Genomic DNA, 18,470 nt, shown 5'->3' on the forward strand with positions numbered 1-18,470 from the left:
CAATTTCTGTCTAAAATTTTGGTTTCAGAAAAATTAAATAGGAATTTGCTAAATCAAAAGGCAAACGTTGCTTGAAAACCAATTGAGAATCATTACACAGTGTCCAGCCTTTTTCACATTTAAGAAAAACTGTGTAATGACCAGAAGTTACAATAGGTCCATCATGGAAAATTATTGCAACTGTGATAAAAGTTTTTCCAGAAATTGATAATTGCTGTCCTGTAAATTTCTTTATTAAAGTGTCCAATTTTCTTCCATCAGCTCTACAACGTTGCATCATTAAAATTACATACTGTCCATATTTCTTTAAAAATAACGTTGAAAACATGTCTGATTTACATTTAGAACATTCCATGTTGTGATTGGCATCTTTAACTAATTTACTAAAAGTCACTGATTTAGTCTCTGGCAATGTTAAATAGATAAACCTTTCTGAATCAACATTAGAGCTGCATGTGTAGAAACAGTTTTCACAACTATGTTCCCATTTATAACAGAGACCAAACAAATTTTCAATTTCTATCCCTTCATCTTCAAGTACCAAAAGGATATACATGAAGAATTCCTGTGCATCTTGCTGGACATTTTGAGAAAACTGTGTTCATCCTGAACAAACATCTAATAGATTTCTAATTTCAGTGGCACTTTCTATTTTAGCTTTATCAACACTCAGCTTCTCATAAAGAAGACTTAGCACAGAACAGAATCTTTTTTCATGATTTTCTATTATCTGCTCTTGCAAACTTTCAAGATAAAATACAACATTCAGCACTACATTTGCGTAGCAGTTGACACCAGAGCTATTTTCAAAATGGCAACCAACAACCTCTTCAACATTGTCCTTTTTTTTTTTGCTTTCAATCACAGGACTCTCTTTTTGTTTTCTCTTCTGTACATCCTCATTACAGATATTCTCAATTCTCCTTTTCCGACAAACAACACGTTTCTCCAACACAGGATACTGACCTAAATGAGGAGCATAGGTTCTTCTTAATCTATTATACTCCTTAACACAATTTGCATCAGCACTAACTTTTGAGTCAACAAAGTCTATCATGAATAAACCAGATAATGTTTTCACTCGTGACAAAGCAACATATGCCATACCTTCTTTGAACACAGTAGATCCAATGTTTACAAATGCACTATCAACAGTTAATCCTTGACACTTGTGAATAGTTACAGCATATGTTAGAGAAAATGGAAACTGCTTCCTACGTACATATAAGTCTTTCACAAGCAAAAAACGGACTGAATAACGACTAATGTCTTTTACCTCTTCAATCTGATCAAATTTTATTTTTATAAACTCAATTCCTTCTTTTTTCTGGTAGTTAACAAAACCCACAACTTTACCCATAGCTCCATTTACTAAACCTTTTTCAACATCCAAATGTCTCCTTAAAAATACTCGACAGTTCATGCAAAGATATAGATTTTTTTCTTATCCAGCTGTTTTCGAAATGTTCTTCTCTAGAGAATCCAATTTATTTTTCAGTTCGCCTGTTAATGTAATAGTAATTCTTTCATGTTGGATTTTGTCCACTGTTTCCATTTTCTTAATCTCTTCCTTTTCCAATTTCAAAAGTTCCTCATTAAATATTGAGCATTCACGTAGTGTTGGCATTAAGCAGATTACAGTATTTTTTTCTGCAATGTTCTTGTATATTTTCTCTGCAACTATTTCTTCACTTGGAAATAAATTATGTAGCAACCGACTCTGTAATGCTTTTCTGCCAACTTCTGTGAGTAGTCCAATTCTGATATCTTTCAGAATACTTCCATATTCTTCATCATTTTCTTGCCTCATATTGGTAGTGAGTTCTTTGTACTCAAAGAATGACCAAATATTCGCATTACCAATGCTTCCTAATGACTTCTTCGTGTCCTCATGTGTCACAGTATTAAACACTGGTTGGCCTTTAACTGGAGTGAGCTGCAGTAGATCCCCAAAAACTATTACATGTTTTCCGCCAAATAACACGTCATAGTCTCTTTTTAGAATTTGCTGCATTCTTAAATGCACAAAGGCAAGCATTAAGTTTGATACCATGCTTACCTCATCAATAATGAGAACTTTTTCAACACTCTTGAAACTTCGAAACATGCTTCGCCAGTTAGCTTGTGATATTCTATTTTGTTCTCATGCTCCACTGGTAACATTAGCAAGCGATGGAGAGTAATTCCTTTATTATTCTATGCTGCTAACCCAGTTGGAGCAGTAACAACACAAGATAAAGTTGAATCAGTTTTTTGCTGTAGGTAGCTTCTGATGACTTTAATTAAGAAACTTTTCCCAGTTCCAGCTTGTCCACTCACATACAACCTAATTGGTTCAAACGATGTGCATGTGCACTCTTTATTTTCATGTAGTAATCCGTGATCAATTTTTTTATCTGACTTCTTCATAAATTTGTCGTTGTTCTTCATTCAGTTGTTGTTCCAAATCTGGTAAGTCTATTAAATCTTCCTGAGCTTGATTCATGGCTGTTTCCACTTCAGTCATGGCTATTACAGCTTCATTTTCTAAGATTGGCTGTCCAAGTGGATCTTGACTGAGCGTTCCAGAACTTTGGCTGTCTTGAGAACTGTCTCTAGCTACTTCAGCTGCAATTGTAGCTTCCTGTTCAATTTCTTCGTTTAACATTTGGACATAATTCCTGAAAATACTGCATTCAATGGTATCTTTACATGCATTGAATGAATCCTCATAGCTTTGAAATTCTCCAAGTAGTTCGTCCTCTGTACGCCATGGTTTAAACAGCTGTAAAAGTGCCAAGTAGTAAAATTCCTTTTTGTCAGGAGTGTCACAACTCAGCTTCCTGTGATTAATCAAACTTCCTTTTGTTTGCTTCACTAAACATCCTTCCTCACCAATGACTTTATATTTTCCATTGTTGATGTCTTCTGTGGCTTTCCGTGAAAAAATGTAGTTCTGCAGCACTTCATAAAGACACATGTTCTCAAGATGATGACTTCTTTTTGGGTAATATGTGTCCAACATGTTTGTTTTCAAAATATCTGTACTTTCTGGGTCGTTCTCGGCCAAATATTCAATTTCTCCAACAGATTTCAGTACCCGATTTCGCATTCCTGCAAGGCCTAAACTGACCCAAATTATTCCTCTTGATTTCGAGTACAGACTTGCAGATGATAACCTATCTGAACATTCGTAGGATCCAATTTCTCGATGTGATAACATCTTTAAACTGAAACTGTACAGCTTCTTACTGACAGTCTTCTCTTGAGAAATCTCTTCCCACATTTCCTTCAATTCTGTTTTCTCAGATTTAGTGATGTAAGATGTGACATACCGAGCAACAGCAATAGAATTGTCTGCCACATACTGAATATCCATGTTAGCATTCCACATGGATAAAATGACTGGGTTGTAGTCATTTATATATTTTGACTCTTCTTTTCTTCTTAGGTTGTACGTATTTTTGGGAGATTTTATTGTAATAGTATGTCGCACAGCTGACATAAAACTGTTGACTCTTCCTTTTGAAAGAACAGGTCTAGGAAATCCAAATCGACATTTTGTGTAGAATTTATCTTTGGTCTTGTACTTCCGTCGACAGTAATTTCCATAATGATGACTTTGGAAACGTAAAACTTGCTCTTTTAACTTTTTCTCTTCTGTGCTTTTAGGTATAGCACATGTTGCATATTCTTCAATGAAAGATAACACTGCTTCATCAGCATCTGTTCCAAATTTTGATGCATCCTTGATCCACAACAGCATATGAATGTGAGGAGCACCTCTTGCTTGGTACTCTTTTCTCCAAAAGAAATCCACAACTTCTCCAAGTGGTGGATTTTTTTTATTGCAGATGAAGGACATCATAGCCTCAAATCTATGATTGAAATATCTGCAAACATTAACCGGATCCAATGAGCACAGTTCTCCTGCTGTCTTGTATTCGATGTTTTTAATGTTTGAATTTGCCTCTCGTAGAAAATCCAGGAAATCATCCCAAGCGTACTCGGCACAGCTTAGGGTTAGGAACCATGTTGGAGTTCCTAAATTCCGTAACATACATTCAATTCTCCATGGCGTCGGTACCAATATTCATTCGTCCCACGCTGACAAGCCATTAGATTGATCAATTGTGATTCCAAATGATCATCTCGCTGCTGCTCTTTGTTCATAAAATCCTTAGCAGACACATTATGTAGATGTGTTCCACTTTTTAAAATGTGGTTTACTGCATAAGATAGTGCAGACAAGTCACTTTCAAATAACAGATGGAACAAATAAGGAAAACTTTGACGAAATCTGGGATCTTCTGCATATAATCTTGTAGTCCGATACTCAGAAGCAGGAATCTGGACTGGACGTTCATCGTATCGTCCACCTTCTCCTGTAGGAAACAGCTGGGGAAAACAACGAGCTTCCAAGCTCTCCTCCCATACACTCACAGGAGTTCCTTGTGCTTTTTTCATTTGAAACAGATCAATGGTGTTTGCCATTACTTCTTTTGAATGAAGAGGATGTATGCTGAAATGTTCATAAATTTCTTCTTCTTTTGACTTGTCAACTTTTTCAATTTGCCCAGTTGGTGTTTCTGTGTCTCCTAGTACATCGTCTTCATCTTCATCTATATAAATTGATTCATACCATTTATTATTTTTTTTCAAATACAAATTTGCTCTTTGTACTTTTCGTACATCTACCAGCTCCTGCCAAATTTTCTTACTCTTTGTAGGTACACCATTAACCAGAATAACTAATGGTTCAGTTTCCAAAGTATCTGTATCAATCTGTATCAATAGTTTCCATATTTTTTTTCAAATCCAACGGCAAATAGACAACTCTTCCTTTTAAACCTCTCTGTAAATCTGAAGGAGGTAATTTGCCTGTTTTTGGCTCCAATATGAGCATCTTCAACTAACTTGGGTCCTCCAGTTGTCTTCAAATATAAAAAAAAAGTCTGTATTTTTCGCTGTCTTGATTTTATAGGCATCTTATATTTCCTTCACTGCTCTGCAGCAATACCTGAAAGAAACTAAAAAAAAATACCTTTTTGTAATTTTAATATATTACTATATGTGTTATGATCTTTTATTTTCTTATAACACTATCTACCCCTTTCCTACAAGTGAAAAACACAAGAAAACCAACACGAATTTAATCTCTAAGAACAATTCCTGTGTGCACACAGACTCTTAGTGTGATTCTAGGCAGAACACGATATTTCATTTGCAAATCAAAAGCACACTTATTTATTTTTTTTTGCAACTGTTAATTACTCTTAACAGTCTGACACATTTTCTTTACAGTTTAGAGAGGCAGAAAAGAGCACATGTCCCATCAGCTTTTTTAGAGCATGTACATGTGTAACCTGGCTGACTGACTACACTCCATCAAAGATAATGATCCTTGGTGATGTTCAATGCATTAGCGTACCTCACTCCTACCTAAAACACCACACAGTGCTGATTAGTAAGCATGAGTGTACAGGAAAAACAGCTACCTCTCTGCTAAGAGTGTGGTTCTGAAGACTATCTACTGTCAGGTGCAAGAGAGACTTGAATGGACCCTTACATAACTGCATAAACACTGTAAACATGTATGTAACACTACATGTGTGGTAAGGGTTAATATGAGTTTTTAGCATGTAGCAACTACATGACCCATTGCAAGAGTGGAAGAAAAATCTACCATGTTGATTTCAAATATGTTAGCATTTGCCTCTTATTTGAGATACTGTTTTGGGCTGAATGCTAACCACCACATTTCCAGAAAACAAGCTTCCCCTTTCACACGAAATACATCTCTGACAGCTATTCCTCTGTGCTCACAGACTCATGCTGTGATTTACGCAGAAAATGAAATTTGCTTGCCAATTTCAAAGCACACTTACTACTGTTTTTTCCTGCAAGTGTTAAGTACTCTAACAGTCGCATACATTTTCATTACAGTTTTCAGAAACAGAAAAGAGCACATGTGCAAACAGCTTTTTGAGATCATGAACATGTGTGACCTTGGTGACTGACTACACTCCAGCAAAAGAAATCAGCCTTAGTGATGTTGAATGTATTAGCGTTACTCACTGCTACCTGAAACACCACTCACTTGTGAATTCTAAGCATGATTCTACAGGATAAACTGCTGGGTGTGTGCTAACAGTCTGCTTATGCAGACTGTGTATTTTCAGTTGCAAGAGACATATGCATGGTTACTTCCAAAAAGAACCAGAGAGACACGAAATACATCTCTGACAGCAATTCCTCTGTGCTCACAGACTCATGCTGTGATTTTTGGCAGAAAATGAAATTTGCGTGCCAATTTCAAAGCACACCTACTACTGTTTTTTCCTGCAAGTGTTAAGTACTCTAACAGTCGCATACATTTTCATTACAGTTTTCAGAAACAGAAAAGAGCACATGTGCAAACAGGTTTTTGAGACCATGAACATGTGTGACCTTGGTGACTGACTACACTCCAGCAAAAGAAATCAGCCTTAGTGATGTTGAATGTATTATCATTACTCGCTGCTACCTGAAACACCACTCACTTGTGAATACTCAGCATGATTGTACAGGATAAACTGCTGGGTGTGTGCTAACAGTCTGCTTATGCAGACTGTGTATTTTCAGTTGCAAGAGACATATGCATGGTTACTTCCAAAAAGAACCAGAGAGACACAAAATACATCTCTGACAGAAATTCCTCTGTGCTCACAGACTCATGCTGTGATTTTACACAGAAAATGAAATTTGCTTGCCAATTTCAAAGCACACTTACTACTGTTTTCTGGGATTTTAGGCAGAAAATGAAATTTGCTTGCCAATTTCAAAGCACACTTACTACTGTTTTTTCCTGCAAGTGTTAAGTACTCTAACAGTCGCATACATTTTCATTACAGTTTTTAGAAACAGAAAAGAGCACATGTGCAAACAGCTTTTTGAGACCATGAACATGTGTGACCTTGGTGACTGACTACACTCCAGCAAAAGAAATCAGCCTTAGTGATGTTAAATGTATTAGCGTTACTCACTGCTACCTGAAACACCACTCACTTGTGAATACTAAGCATGATTCTACAGGATAAACTGCTAGGTGTGTGCTAACAGTCTGCTTATGCAGACTGTGTATTTTCAGTTGCAAGAGACATATGCATGGTTACTTCCAAAAAGAACCAGAGAGACACGAAATACATCTCTGACAGCAATTCCTCTGTGCTCACAGACTCATGCTGTGATTTTACGCAGAAAATGAAATTTGCTTGCCAATTTCAAAGCACACTTACTACTGTTTTCTGTGATTTTAGGCAGAAAATGAAATTTGCTTGCCAATTTCAAAGCACACTTACTACTGTTTTTTCCTGCAAGTGTTAAGTACTCTAACAGTCGCATACATTTTCATTACAGTTTTCAGAAACAGAAAAGAGCACATGTGCAAACAGCTTTTTAAGACCATAAACATGTGTGACCTTGGTGACTGACTACACTCCAGCAAAAGAAATCAGCCTTAGTGATGTTGAATGTATTATCATTACTTGCTGCTACCTGAAACACCACTCACTTGTGAATACTCAGCATGATTGTACAGGATAAACTGCTGGGTGTATGCTAACAGTCTGCTTATGCAGACTGTGTATTTTCAGTTGCAAGAGACATATGCATGGTTACTTCCAAAAAGAACCAGAGAGACACAAAATACATCTCTGACAGCAATTCCTCTGTGCTCACAGACTCATGCAAAAATCACCACATACATCCCCTCTCAAACTCATAACTCACCTTTAAAATTAGTTAGTTGAGAAAGAAATGTGGCACTCAAACAGCAGACTATCAGACTCAGAATATCAGAGCTGTACACCTCTCTCCTCTTAGCAGAACCAATTATTGGCAATGTTTCCCTCTCTTTTTTCACACATACACATGTTAATTACAAATCTCAGTGCTTCCCACTTTTTTTCAAATGAAATCATACATTTCTATTGGTTGAAAACTTCAACCCTTTTCCAAATGTACCCTTCCCCCAACTTGACTTCTGCCTGCTACCATAGCAACAGCTCATGGAACACTGCTGTGAGGAGAGAGGTCAGAAGTTCACCACACAATGTTTCAAATGGAAAGACCAAGAGTGCTTCACCTGTCCAACCTAACAGCTAATCCAAACTATTCTTCTGTGGGAACACAATTTTCTGAACAAATACAAAACATGCTTCTAAAAATGTACACATACAGCCTACTTTTTACTGTAAAAAGATTTGAATCAGCCAATGAGTTCTTTTTATTTAAAAAAAATATGTATGCCTCCATTTTCAAACTGTCTTTCATTTCATATTGCCATTCTACTGAAAGACACCTTCTGAGTGCATCCAGATCTCCTTGAAAGATGTTCACAGTGTTGATTGTAGGTCACAGCTATGTCTTCTGGAGTGAAAAGTATGCAGAAAACAGAGGTATGGTGAGAGACCTTGCTTTGCCAAATGTAGACATTAAATGGATTGGTCAGAGAGGGTTAAAGTGGCACCAGTTATTGCCTTTGGTGAAAACCTTTCAACATCTCCCAGAACCTAACCTTATTATTGTGCACTGTGGTGGAAATGACCTAGGCACTTTAACTGGTGTAGGTCTGGAAATGCTTATTAAGGACACCTTTGTGCAATGATGTCGCTTTTTCCTCAATCTGGCTTTGTATATTCTAACATATGCCAAAGGCAAAAGTGGAACTGGTCCAACCAATTTTGTCCGCAGATTGACAAAGCAAGAAAGCACGTCAACAAATCTGTTTCTGCTTTCCTCAGAGACTATGGTATGGGTTCTATATACCACAACAACTTGCGTTACAACATGCAAGACATTTATAGAGGAGACGGTGTACATTTCAATGATGAAGGGAACAGAGTCTTCCTCTTGAACTTTAGACTCTGCATCGGTACTTACTTGTAGGTACCAAAAAACACTCAATGAACACAACGGCTCTTTTTAGAGCCCCCTAATATCTTAACACTTAAATTTATTTTTTTCTTCTTTTTTTTTTATTTTCTACCGTATGCGTACGGTAAGCTTACCGTACGCGCACCCCGCGATTTAAAAAAAAAAAATTTAAATGTATTTTTCATACTTTTATGGCCTTCTTGGACCCCCTGACAAACGCTAGGGGGTCTGCAACTCTCTTCGTTGCCCCCTTTCCACGTTCTCCACCTTTGTTTATCAGTGTGAGACACACAAAATGGTGGCCGACACTTCCTGATTTCGACCGATTCGAATGTTTACAGTCATGTAACCACCAATCAGAATTAACCTCGCGCATGGCAGCGTGCACGTACGGTAAGCTTACCGTACGCGCTCGGAGCGCGCCTATAGATATATATATTGATTTAAATGCTATTTTCTCAGCAAATACTGAACACATTTACACCAGACCTACAAAAGGCACATCCCTGACCTGAGGACTACCTCTCTGCCAAATTTCAAGTAATTCTGTTCAGCCGTTCGGGCTGTAGCTTGGACTAAGGGTCCTATGGAAAAATGCATGGGGAAAACACGTTTTGGGACCCCCCCTTTTTCTCAGCCCCCGCTTGACAAATCCCCCCGAGACTTTCAGGGTAGGAGCGGAGCGGAGCGCCCCACCTATTTTGAAATTTTCGCCAGGATTCGTCAATCTGCGCAAAAGTTATTCAAAATAGAATGTTGCGGATTTCCTATGGAAACACAGTCCTAACTATAACTACCTACTGGCGACCGCCAGTAGGTAATATATATATATATATCTATCCTCCAAAAACCGGCTCAACTTTTGCTGGCTTTTTCTAGTGCTCTCTAGTGGTGCGTTATCCCACTGCGGAGCCCAGCCTGTATATATCCAACACCTTTTCAACAAAAAAGAAATGGGTCGCACTCACAGAAGGTTTCAAAGTTCTTGTTTATTTTCAATAATCCAAAATCATCCGGACCAAAAGCAGTACCGACGCGTTTCAGTCTCCCCGAAACCTTGTTCATGATAGTACTCGTGATGTATTCTGACCAATTATATACATTATTATTCAATGCAAATTCGATGATGACTTCTTGTTTTTACATCACTGAGTATTCTGAGAGATGTAGTTTTCTTAATACACCAAAAACTGTAAACGAAATCACAGGTGACCAAAACAATATCCTAAAAAGGTCAATGCGCAGTATTTGTGAAAAAATTAAATTAATCTTGTGATTGCCCCTATTGTGCTTGGTTATTGATGTTTCGATCTATTGTCAATTCATATTTACATTTCGTCATTTCATACATTAACTCATGGAACTTATAACACAAATCATGCCCACTAGTGGGTTAATTACAAATTGACGCATCCAATCCCCAAGTGGGATGAGGTTATAACAACCAAGTCATACACATTCTATGATATTCATGAGTGGACAATTACGATTGAACTAAGAATTGTGCTGATATTGTGAGTTTAAAGTGAAATATCTAAGTTAAAAACAACCATGGAGCAAAGGGAACGAACATATGGAAAATTTCCATAAATGTACATATAGTTCTTCACTCTGATTTAATCCATACAGTGTGAAAGTCCGTAGGTTTAAGATGTGTCGAGATTCTCTCTAGGGCAATTTCCTCTCCCTGTTACCGCCTCGATCATGGCAGGCTACCGTTTCAATTGTATAGAATTGCAAAAGTTTCCAGTTTCCTCCATGATGTGACTCCATATGTTTTGCCACCGCATTGCTGCGGTGTTTGTTAATCGTCATACAGACAGGTTCCAAAAGTCGTTTTTTTAGCTCACAAATTGTGCGTCCAACATATTTAAGAGAGAAAGGACATTCAATAACATATACTGCATATTGTCTCTTACATGTGATCAATTCCTGAATTTTCCACATTTTATTGTTTGCCAATGTGATTTCTCTCATATTTTTGGCGATCTGGCACACTTTGCAATTGTGACATTTTACAAAGCCTTTAGTGGTAAGCCACTGAGTTGATTTGCTTTTCGTCTTTTGGAAGTGGCTGTGAACCAACCAATCTTTTAGGTTCCTTGCTCTTCTGAATGTCACATTTGGATGTTTGCCCATGATTTGGGCCACTATTGGGTCTAGTTGTAGTATTTTCCATTTCTTCCTTAGAATTCCTTTAATCTTTTTGGATTCACTTGAAAGTGTGATAATCAGCCGAATTGTTTCAGAAATTTCACTGGTTAAAAGTGTTTTGATTTTCAAAATTTCCTCTCTTGTCTTTTGATTGGATTTTTCCCACCCTCTTTTTATTAGACATTCACGGTAACCTCTGGACTTGAATCTCTGTGCTGTCACTTTGCTATGACTATGCCATTCCTCAATTTCTGAATAAATTCTTCTAATTCTTAAAAACTTCCGTTATGAGATATTTTGAATTAGCATTTGCTGGTGGAAACTCTCCGCATGGAGTGTGGCATTTGTAAATCCAACCAATTAGAAAACTAGAGAATCACAGAGAGATGTGTGCAATGAACTAAAAAAGAACATAGCAGCACCATCAAAAGCTGATTAATGGACTTCCAAAGGCGGCAAACTATCAACTTGGAATAGAGTGTCAAACCAAAAGAGTTCAGGTATTATACCGAATGTACTATCACAAAAGGAACTACAGTTCCCATGATGCCATGATGCCTCATTGTAGTCCAACTGTGGTACTAGACAAAAAGTAGAAACACTATACTTTTAGTCAATTCTCAAATATGTATGTATACATGATAATTAAGTACTGATGGCTAGCTCTGCTTTGTTTGCTGTCATGAGAAATGTGACATAATGCAATTAAGAAATAAGACAAGAGAATGCTAATTCTATACTGAAAAAGAATCGTATATTTGAGTTTCGCACTTTAACAAATAATGTATTATAAACTTCAACTCCCCCAATGCCTCATTAAAGTCTAATGTGGGAGCAGTATATTAATCATGTAGAAGAAAGACTCACCTACAGTGAACATGGACCTCTGAGGCCGAAATGTATTGATGGAGCGTCAATGATCTGAGAAATCAATAAACTGAAGGATAATTTTGATTTATTGAATGTGGCATACTCTTGTTCACAGCACATATATGTGTGTGTATATATGTATATATTCATATATATATCGCCAGTAGGTAGTTATAGTTAGGACCTAGTTACTATAGGAAAATGGCAACATTCTATTCGCAATAACTTTGGAGCTGATTGATGAATCTTCGTGAAACTTTCAAAACTAATTCTTTGTTGAGATCAGCTCCTATTTTGAAAGTTTGGGGGTGATTCGTCAAGGGGGGGCCTATAAAAAGGGGGTCCCAAAACATGTTTTTTCAATGTTAATTTCCATAGGAAACTTTAGACAAGGCTACAGGTCGAACAGGTGAACGGAATTACCCCAAATTTGGCATGGAGAAGGATCTTGGTCTAGAAAGCACGCTTTTGTTTATTTGGTGTAAATCCGTTCAGTAGTTTGTGAGAAATATCGGAATTTACAGATATCTGCCATCTGATTGGCTGAGGCGTTACGAGCACGAGCTTGCTGCTGATTGGCTGCAAGCGCTGCGTTTGCAACTAGGAGGTGTTGGCCACCATTTTGTGATTCCATTGAAGCGAGTAAGGGGGAAAAAGGGCAAAAAATGTGGGAAAGAGGAGGGTAGGAGCACTGTAACCTCTGTGGGGTGTTTATTGTGTGTTATAGAGGGGGTGCGAAGCGAACTACTCATACCTACCGGTCTGAAAGTGCTGGGTTATTGCGCAGTCTGATGCTGCTAAGGTGAGCTGCTGCAGGAGTCAGGGATGAAAACGTGAGCCTAAACTGTGTGTCTTATGGTGTGAAGTCATGTGCCCGGGCCGCTGCAGTACAGTTGTGGAAGTAGTGTCAACATGTGTTTATACCTACTAGGATGAACTACTGACCCCTAGTGGTGTGAAAGTCCTGGGTACCGAAAATATGTGAGGTATTGTCTAGAGTCTCATGGACGGAGGAAGTGTTGGCCGCCATTTTGTGATTCAGTTGAAGCGAGTAAGGGGGAAAAAGGGCAAAAAATGTGGGAAAGAGGAGGGTAGGAGCACTGTAACCTCTGTGGGGTGTTTAGGGTGTGCTATAGAGGGGGTGCGAAGCGAACTACTCATAACTACCGGTCTGAAAGTGCTGGGTAGTCTAATGCTGCTAAGGTGAGCTGCTGCGGGAGTCGGGGATGAAAGCGTGAGCCTAAACTGTGTGTCTTATGGTGTGAAGTCATGTGCCCTGGCCGCTGCATCACACCTGTGGAAGTAGTGTCAGCATGTGTTGACTAGGATGAACTACTGACTCCTACTGGTTTGAAAGTCCTGGGGTACGGAAAATATGTGAGGTATTGTCTAGAGTCTCATGGTGCTAAGCTGAGGTACTGCCGGAGTCGGGATGAAAGCGTGAGTTCAAACTGTGTGTCATGCTGTGAAGTCATGTGCTCTGGCCGCTGTGCCACATCTGTCAAGTAGTGTCAGCATGTAGTTATACCTACTCGGAGGAACTCTTGCTTTGAACATTGTAACTTGTGTATGGTGCTTAGGGGGTGTTATACAGGGAGTGCAAAGATAAATTTGCGCGTATCAAAACAATACGGTATTTGTAAAGCACAAACTACTCACCCCTATGGGTCTGAAGGCCCTCGAGGCCGGTGTGGAAATTATGTGAGCTATTAAGTGAGCTATTGCCCAGATTCATATGGCGCTGAGCTGAGGTGTGTAAAGGTGTCCTTCATAAGCATTTCCAAACCAACCCCAGTCAATGTGCCTAGGTCATTTCCACCACAATGCACAATCATGAGGTCAGGGTGTGGAAGATGCAAAGAGGTTTTAACCCTAGGTAGCAGTTGGTGCAACTTCAATCTTCTCTGTGTAAACCATTTAATGTCCACATTTTGTAAACCTTGGTCTAAGTCAATACGTCTGTGTTCTGCATTCCTCTTGCACCTGAAAATATAGCTATGTCCTATGAGCCACACTAGCATTTTGAAGGTATGGTTGGAAGGTATGGAAAGATGTCTGTAGCTCATGCAGTTCCTTGCTAGAATAAGAGATATATTTAAAGATGGGGAAGTACTTTTTTTTGCCATACAAAATGATACGCAATTGGGAGTTGAAAAGCATTCTTTTTTAAAAGTAGGGTGCACATTCGTTTTGTGGAAAAGCATCTTTGTGATTGGTTAAGAAAAAGCAGTTTCAACATGGAGTACATATCATAGGATAACATTTGCTGAACTGAAACACAGTTGCTACTTGCATTTGGAAGGCACTGTTCGAACTTAAAGCAATCGTGAACTTTTAACCTGCACGTGCCGTTAAATGGTCGAGAAATTGTTGCAAAAAAAATCGTTAAGTTTAAAAAAATTGATGAAATATTAACCTGCACGTGTTGTAGAATGTTCTAAAAAGTGTGCTGATAGAATACGTTGCACTTCTGACTTCTATGTGTTGTTGAATATTAAAAAAATTGTTTATATGGAAAAGTAAAAAGAAACCAATAGAGAGAAGTTTTGAAACCTAAAAGAATCAAGGAACTATTCAAATTTGTTCTTTACATGTGTTTATGTGTGGAGCAACAAAATTATAGACACAACGGAACCAGGAAGAGGAAGAAGCAGGGAGTGGGGGGACGGGGGAGATGGGCAGAATGGCACACATGCACAATTAAGTACAGCACAAGTATAGGCAAACAATGGCCAAAATGAAACACATCAACAAGGAGTACAAGTCACACAACCCGCCAACATCCCACCACTGAATGAGCATAGAAGCAAAAACCACGCTGCATTCATACAGGATGTGTACAAAGGCCGGTCGTTGATGTTGTGGGATGTCTGCGACCGTGGTTATCATGGATGAGATGCCCAGCACGCGGCACATGGGTGAGTTCACTGTGTGTTACATTGCCAAACAGCTGCTTCTCCCTCCCACGAGCCCCCATACTTTTCTACGGTGCGCTGTTGTATCTCGTGCACTCGTACAGCACACCATTGTAATGCCTATTCGCACATGTCCTGCTACATTCAAACTACACCATCACAGTGCCGTTTGGTGGTGGTGCATGGCACTTTACAACATCGAGCGCTGCGGCCTTTGTGGCAGGCCACACCAGAACACAGACACACTTACCGCACTTCCTGTACACAGACATCTCCAAAACATCCTGTTCCCCTTGCCGGATAGGCATACCCCTGCGCTGACCTGTGTACTCTGGGCCAGCACCTGCCGGTTGTGCATGCAGGAGGATGCGTGCGTAGCTACATGTCCAGGCTCACTGCCAACGCTGATGTGACAGCACACTGTGATGTTGCAGGGCTCATGCCTATCATGCTAAGACAATGACCACAGGGACAAACTTCTCACATGCGGGTTTGGGGGGCGTTGGCAGTCCTGGAGTTGTTGCGATGAGTCTTGTGGCCCTCATGGGTATCCCTGCATCATGCTCATTGATTCTATGGCACTTGTGGGTGTTCTGGTGTGGCTCTTGGCTGTGTTCCGTTTCATGGTGCAGGTAGTCGTCCTGCTTAACACCAGCAGAAAGCAGGTGTAAAATACCTGGTGCTAACGTGGCTTATCGCCGGAATTTGTTTTGCATTGCAATTGGTGTGAAAGTTGTGATGTGATTTTTTTCGTGTGCAAAACAATATACGAACTGAGCAGTGTAACTCGTCAAGATCCAGCACTTGACGCACTATTCCCAATTAATATAAATACAATGAGAGTTCTTAATTGATTTTGTGTGTACACTGTAAGTGCAGCCACTACCTCAGTGCAATTCAATACAGGATTTTAGTATTTAAAATAAATCGCAAAGGTGCACCTTGTGTCTTTTTGTACGGGAACGGCTAGTCTGCATTTCATTATCAGCACTTTAATGGAAGTAAAGTTGAGATAAATCTAACACACTATTCAGAAGTTGGTGTAAACTGCAGACATCACCAGTTTTCCCACGATAAGTGCCCCAAAATTTAACAACCATGGTGGACTCCATCAAATAACAGTAACAAGAACAAGAAAGAGTCACACAGCAGTGAAGAGAACAACCAAAAACGGTATTAATTTTTTTACTTTATTTTTTTATAAATATATATAACGATAAACGAAAAAGTATTTGCAAAATTTATTTTTTTATTAACATATATATAAATGATAAACTAATAAACAAAATGTAACAAAAATAATAGAAAACAAGAAGGCGGAACACTCCTGTGGGGACCATGGATGTCGATGACAGAGCCTGGAAAATAAAGCACAAAATAAGGACGTGTGTAATGGGCATATCAAAGGAGAGAGGCACAGAGAAACAGAGAAGGAAAAAAAAGCCAGAGAGAAAAAGAGAGGGAAAGAAAGAAAGGGAGTGAGAAAGAGATAAGGTAGAGAGAGAGTTAGAGAGACTGAAGGAAAAGAAGGAAGAGAGAGAGAGAGAGAGACAGACACTGCCGCCTCTGCGCATCCATGAGCAAATAATTACCTGGTGCCACCATAGTGTGCAGCAGTGGGCACTCCACGTGCCCATCAAAAGTCATCCCAGATATGTCTCTGAGTCCTGAGTAATGAATGGCGGAGACCACATCAGGTGCTTGGCAGATCGCACAGATGTCGCTGAGTCATGAGTCATGAATGGCGGAGACCACATCATCTTCTCCACGGCCCAGCAGATCTCACACATGTCACTGAGTCCTGAGTCATCAATGGCGGAGACCACATCAGCTTTTGGAGCCGCTAAGCCTGTGGAATTTAGTTCGTGCCACGTGTTGGTAGGCCCCTGATAGCCATATGAGCTTCGGGTGGCACTAACCCTGTGCATCTGAAGTCCGTGCCAGGGGGGTGGTAGGCCCCTGATGGCTATACAGATCAGGGTGCGACTAACTTTCTGTGCAACTTTTCAAAGACTCTTTATGGTTGAGACACGTGGAGCGTCCGCCATCTAGTCAGCACCGGCAATAAAGGATGTGACCTTGTCGATCTATTATATTTGTGTGGTCACATGGCCTGTGACGCATGTGCCGGATGCATGTGGTGTGTGTGCAAACCTGCCCTGAGGAAGTGGCCGTGAGATGTTGAGAACTAGACCACTGACCTACACACCAACAGCGAGTACGCCTGCGACAGGTAGCTATGAGGGGCCAACGTCAGATGGTAATCGCAGTGGCGTGGCGTGGCGTGGCATATGACGGAACAGGGCAGGGATACCTACAATAAAGCGGACGGCTCGTAGTACTGCATCTGTGAGTCGAGCGGACTGGCCGCAGCTGGCCCTCTGCGAGCCTGGATTCGAACTGTTTATAACTCACAGTACATAAGCATTGAAAAACCATTTTGTGATTCAGTCCGTCAGCTGGCATTTATCCGAGGCATTTGTGAAAACATATCGGAGTTCTTTCTGTGATAGATACCCCTTTGACGCTGCCTCTCCCCACATCGGCAGGTAACGGACCCTCTTCCCACATTACCATCATACCCCCAACAACCTTCTTGGGCCTGGAAGTGTCCCTGTGCAGTTGGACAAAGAAGAATCTTAGTCATGCATAGATTTACATATAAAAAAATATATTTAAAGAAAAGCACAACAAATAAGACTGAAGGCAGTCTGGTGCTGTGGCCGCTGCCACAAAGTTGGGGTCACTGCCATTCAGGACTCAGGACACAGTTACACATGTGGGATCGGCTTGTGTTAAAGAGGGTTTGTGGCAGCAGAAGTATTGAGACTGTATGAGCATGTGATGATGCTTGGTGTGTATGGGCCGCACTGGGAGCAATGTGTCTTGGCTACTGGACTGCATCATGTGGAATCAGGACGTCTGCTGCCCGCAGTGTAGACTGCTGAGTGTTCATTTGTATTTGAAAATGAATTTGGTCATTGTACTAAAGCTATAACTGATATAAAAAATGTTCAAGAAGAAAGGATACTAAAAGGATATTATGTCGATTTGAGGCTTGTAATAGTTACTTACCTAGTGGACTCTGTAGTTAATGAATAAAGAAATAATTTTCATTGTAAGCCCTACTGAGTGCAGTGTAGGCGTATGATGGAAAGATGAAATAAGTATAGAATACATTGACGAAGTACAATCTTGTTAGAAATTAGCATTTAAAATTGTAATTGCGAGCTGTACTGCCTGCAGTGTAGACTGCTATTCCATGTTAGTTTGCATTTGAAGATTAATTTGGTCATTGTAGTAAATTCTTGAAGCGAGGATACTAAAAGAATAATATGTAGGGTGTAGAACTGTGATAGTTAGTTGCCTACTGGAGTCTGTAGTTGCATATGGAAATACCCCTCATTGATCAAAGGGAGTGTGAGGCTGTGGTCGCTGCCACAGACTTGGGGTGACTGCTATTCAGGACTCAGGACCCAGTTACACATGTGGGATTGGCTTGTGTTAAAGAGGGTTAGTGGGACTACGCGTTGCCGGCCTTGCATATCGAAATATGCCTCACTGATCGAAGGGAGTGTGGTGCTTTGGTCAGTGATGTCATTTGAGATGTCATCAGTGATGTCATCAGTGCTGTCA

This window comes from Triturus cristatus, chromosome 1_2, assembly GCF_964204655.1.
Source record: "Triturus cristatus chromosome 1_2, aTriCri1.1, whole genome shotgun sequence".
Taxonomy (NCBI): Eukaryota; Metazoa; Chordata; class Amphibia; order Caudata; family Salamandridae; genus Triturus; species Triturus cristatus.